The following is a 6000-nucleotide window of genomic DNA, read 5'->3' as shown; positions in this document are numbered from 1 at the left end:
TAAGTCTTACAAGATTGCTGTGCCCTACAGGGTCTACAATGTCAGTTATACCATTGTAGTATGTACAGAACACAGCAAGACGTATTATATGTGTTGAGTGACGTCATAATCGGCCGCCATGACACAAGCGTTTTAGCCCTTAATCCAAAGTACACAGGTGAAATATATCAATTACTTACAGTTTATTGTATTGTTCAAAAAACTTTTTTTCGAAAATAATACAAGTCTACCGATATTTTAGAAGAAACTGAAATCTGTCAACATGCCTACTAGACGAGAGGAATTAATAATAAACAAAATCTTACTTAAATAAAATAATAATCTTACGTATAATTATTATAACCTTATTTAATAATACTTTTTGGTAAAAGCTTTAGTTTTAGTACAAGTTATATTACCGTTATTCACACAATTATTCAAATCACATTAGGACGTGACTAGATATCTACAAATAAAATTAAAGTTTACTTTCTTGTGCATGATAACATCTTTATATGTTTAAACGTTAATTAATATGTCTACCTGATTTACTCGGCTATTGAAAGGACTGATTTTCCATATATAGTTAGCTTGAGCAAGGATTGAATAAAACTATAATTATTTCAGCAAATAAAGTAGGCTTTTGTGCATTAAATACAAATCCAAAAAAAATAAGCATCAATTAATTGGTGATGTTGGCAGATCAGTTATTTTTACAGTTGCGAGAGGCCACTAGTGTTCAAAAAGTTGTGAAACGTTTACGAGAGTATAATACCTACACAGACTCAAATCAAATCGTATCACTTGATTCATGTAGGTCAAGCAAATGATATTATGAATTTCAAAAGTACGTTACAAAAGTATATATCTTATATTTTAAAACCCTTAAGGTAAACCTAAAACATTGTTTTTGTGAAACAGCTATAGTCCACCTTCGCCTGTTCCTTAAGTTTATAATGTGTAGTACTTACTGTATAGTTATGAGTATAATACATTAATCTACTGAGCTTATTACACAATTTAAAATATGACTGATAATATAAATTTGTAATCAGACACATATTTATTTTATTAAAATGCTTATAGCACTACGTTGGCTAGTAAAAAATATGGTAATATAATAAGCCGTTAAAAATATAAAATCCTTAATTTGGAGTCAGAAGTAGTTTTTAAATCAGGTGATCTGTATTTGGTTGAAGACAATCTTACTCAAAATCTTAACTCTTTTATTACTGACTTGTTTAATTGATACTAAGAGACACGGACGAGTAAAAAATAAGGACTCCGTGTCACCTTTCATAACAGTGAGGCACCAAACAAGCCGGAAAAAGTGTAAATACATAGCCCCACGCATACACTTACACTAATACAAGCCGATCGGTCGCCATTATGAGATTTGCCATCGTCTGTGACAGATCAGTTTGCGTCGCAATAAAATATTTTAGAAATGCCTTCGTGCGTTGTGAAAACGTCTAAAAACAATAATATTAAAGTATTTGTGGATATATGATTATTTAAGGGAAAAAAAATTGTGTAACTGGTATACCCCGTAACCGCACACACACTAGAATAAAGGTGCTTCACTTGCTAATATCACGGCGCGGAGTCCTTTTTTTTACTAGTCCGTGCTAAGAGAAAGCTTCTTCTATAGCTTAGAAAAAAATGTTTAAAGAAGGAGTTTTTTTTAAATGTTAAGTATTTGACAATTCCTAACCCACTTTTAATAATGCTCATATAAATATTTTCACTAACACACGATCACTGAAAGTTTGCATATGAAAAAAACACAAGTATGTTTTTTCTTAATTGATAATAGCCCTTATATCGTATTAAATATAAAAGTTTCACATACAATAGTGATACAGAAACGTATCTATTCTAAACTTGACATCATGTTAGGCATAATATATAAGAGGGAATAATATTCTAAGTGCAATGAATATTTCTTTAATAAATCTATTTAATTATTACATCCTTAATTAAACTTGCCTTTACAATATGGTGTCATATTTAAAATCCATCCCAAACAAATCAATGGGATACCAGTAGGTATACTCAAAAACATATCGCATTTCATTAATCAAAATTTGAAATTTCTTTACATTTTGTTTACAGGTAAACTCTACAATTCTATATGAATAACCTTAAAATAAAAATATGTTTTGAATTCAGGATAAAAGTATTCTAAAGGTATTTCAGCAGACGACTACAACGTACAACAGGCTCGTCAAACTAATGAAACATCTGTAATGATCTTATTATTATATTTCTATCAGTAGGTACTTACAAATAAAAAGTTTTAAAATTATTTTATTGCTATTGACCATCACATTAAAATAATTTGGCTTTAAGTAGTAAGTAGTAGTCAAAAATTAAATAAATTTTACAAATACTAATTATTGACTAAAGAAATACCTTAAATTCCTATTTATTATAATCATTACACTTCGGAGTAATTAATATTTTTACATATTTATTTATTCTTACCTAATTTGGTACTATAAATTATCTGACCTCTCATCTTCATTATAATTGGCACGATGACATATTAAAGAATCAAAAAATAAATTGAATAGAAAACTTTTGGAAAAATATGCGATAAAAAGACTAATAGATGACCCAGATATTGATTACAAATATTGAAATTAAGAAAATTCGATAAAATGAATGTATAAAATACGGCGTTGGGCTGTTTTCATCATTGTCACCACGTCTCTTGAATAGTGATTGTTACAATAACAAGTTACCAGAGACTATGAAAAGTAAAGCAAATAATATCAAGTTCATAAACCAGTTAAAACAGATATTGCATTAAAAATGTGACTATTCTGTAGATGAATATCTGTGTGATAAAATATTAAGTAATAATAATACGTAATAATATAAAAGTTACATAAAAACACAAATAGTATAAAAACAAATTGAAATTATATAAGTACGAATATTCTGTAATTATTAACAAAAAGGATTAACATGTTAACAAAGGTATATATTATATTTAAAATGTTTAAGTCTTACAAGATTGCTGTGCCCTACAGGGTCTACAATGTCAGTTATACCATTGTAGTATGTACAGAACAGAGCAAGACGTATTATATGTGTTGAGTGACGTCATAATCGGCCGCCATGACACAAGCGTTTTAGCCCTTAACCCAAAGTACACAGGTGAAATATATCAATTACTTACAGTTTATTGTATTGTTCAAAAAAATTTTTTTCGAAAATAATACAAGTCTACCGATAATTTAGAAGAAACTGAAATCTGTCAACATGCCTACTAGACGAGAGGAATTAATAATAAACAAAATCTTACTTAAATAAAATAATAATCTTACGTATAATTATTATAACCTTATTTAATAATACTTTTTGGTAAAAGCTTTAGTTTTAGTACAAGTTATATTACCGTTATTCACACAATTATTCAAATCACATTAGGACGTGATAAGATATCCACAAATAAAATTAAAGATTACTTTCTTGTGCATGATAACATCTTTATATGTTTAAACGTTAATTAATATGTCTACCTGATTTACTCGGCTATTGAAAGGTCTGATTTCCATATAAAGTTAGCTTGAGCAAGGATTGAATAAAACTATAATTATTTCAGGAAATAAAGTAGGCTTTTGTGCATTAAATACAAATCCAAAAAAAAATAAGCATCAATTAAGTGGTGATGTTGGCAGATCAGTTATTTTTACAGTTGCGAGAGGCCACTAGTGTTCAAAAAGTTGTGAAACGTTTACGAGAGTATAATACCTACACAGACTCAAATCAAATCTTATCACTTGATTCATGTAGGTCAAGCAAATGATATTATGAATTTCAAAAGTACATTACAAAAGTATTTATCTTATATTTTAAAACCCTTAAGGTAAACCTAAAACATTGTTTTTGTGAAACAGCTATAGTCCACCTTCGCCTGTTCCTTAAGTTTATAATGTGTAGTACTTACTGTATAGTTATGAGTATAATACATTAATCTACTGAGCTTATTACACAATTTAAAATATGACTGATAATATAAATTAGTAATTAGACACATATATATTTTATTAAAATGCTTATAGCACTACGTTGGCTAGTAAAAAATATGGTAATATAATAAGCCGTTAAAAATATAAAATCCTTAATTTAGAGTCAGAAGTAGTTTTTAAATCAGGTGATCTGTATTTGGTTGAAGACAATCTTACTCAAAATCTTAACTCTTTTATTACTGACTTGTTTAATTGATACTAAGAGACACGGACGATTAAAAAAATAAGGACTCCGTGTCACCTTACATAACAGTGAGGCACCAAACAAGTCGGAAAAAGTGTAAATACATAGCCCCACGCATACACTTACACTAATACAAGCCGATCGGTCGCCATTATGAGATTTGCCATCGTCTGTGACAGATCAGTTTGCGTCGCAATAAAATATTTTAGAAATGCCTTCGTACGTTGTGAAAACGTCTAAAAACAATAATATTAAAGTATTTGTGGATATATGTTTATTTAAGGGAAAAAAAAATTGTGTAACTGGTAAACCCCGTAACCGCATACACACTAGAATAAAGGTGCTTCACTTGCTAATATCACGGCGCGGAGTCCTTTTTTTAACTAGTCCGTGCTATGAGAAAGCTTCTTCTATAGCTTAGAAAAAAAATTTTAAAGAAGGAGTTTTTTTTGAATGTTAAGTATTTGACACTTCCTAACCCACTTTTAATAATGCTCATATAAATATTCTCACTAACACACGAATCACTGAAAGTTTGCATATGAAAAATACACAAGTACGTTTTTCTTAATAGATAATATCCCTTATATCGTATTAAATATAAAAGTTTCACATACAATAGTGCTAAAGAAACGTATCTATTCTAAACTTGACATCATGTTAGGCATAATACAAAAGAGGGAATAATATTCTAAGTGCAATCAATATTTCTTCAATAAATCTATTTAATTATTACATCCTTAATTATACATACCTATACAATTTGGTGTCATATTTAAATTCCATCCCAAACGAATCAATGGGATACCAGTAGGTACATTTAAAAACCGCATTTCAGTAATCAAAATTTGAAATTTCTTTACATTCTTTTTACAGGTAAACTCTATGATTCTATATGAATCACCTTAAAATAAATATATGTAATTCAGGATAAAAGTATTCTTATGGGATTTCAGCCGACGACTACAACGTACAACAGTACTTACAAATAAAAAGTTTAATTATTACTTTATTGCTATTGACAATCACATTAAAATACTTTGGCTTTAAGTGACAACTAGTCATAAATTAAATAAATATTACAAATACTAATTATGGACTAAAGAAATACCCTAAATTCCTATTTATTATAATTATTTTACTTCTGAGTAATTAATATTTTTACATTTCATTTTAATTATTTATTCTTACCTAATTTGGCACTTTAATTCACTACACCTCCCATCTTCATTATAATTGGCACGATGACAGATTGAAGATTCAAAAATTAAATTGAATCGAAAATTTTTCGAAAAATATGCGCTGAAAAGACTAATTGATGACCCAGATATAGATTACAAATATTGAAATTAAGAAAATATTCGATAAAATGATTGGCTCTGCAGTTTCTTAGTGAGCTATCCAGAGGAATTTAATACATTAAGGGCGCCTCTTTGTTTCTGTTTTTGAGACTGAGACGCTAAATTTATATTAGGCATGAAGAACAATGTATGTAAAATAATAAATAAATGAAATAAAATAGAATGAAATCCAAAATCTGTCAACATTTCCATTAGATGGGAGGAATTAATAATAAACAAAATATTTCTCAAATAAAATAATAATCTTACTTATAATTATTATGACCTTGTTTAATAATACTTTTTGGTAAAGGTCTCTAATTTAATTAGAAGTTACTTTAATGTTACTACCACAATTATTCAAATCACATTAGCACGTGATTACCTATGTATTTATTTATATTATCTACAAATAAAATTTGAGTTTCTTTTTTATGCATGATAACATCTTTATATG

Source organism: Leptidea sinapis, chromosome 17, assembly GCF_905404315.1.
Source record: "Leptidea sinapis chromosome 17, ilLepSina1.1, whole genome shotgun sequence".
NCBI lineage: Eukaryota > Metazoa > Arthropoda > Insecta > Lepidoptera > Pieridae > Leptidea > Leptidea sinapis.
The sequence above is the reverse complement of the archived record's forward strand: the minus strand, read 5'-3'. Positions refer to the sequence as shown.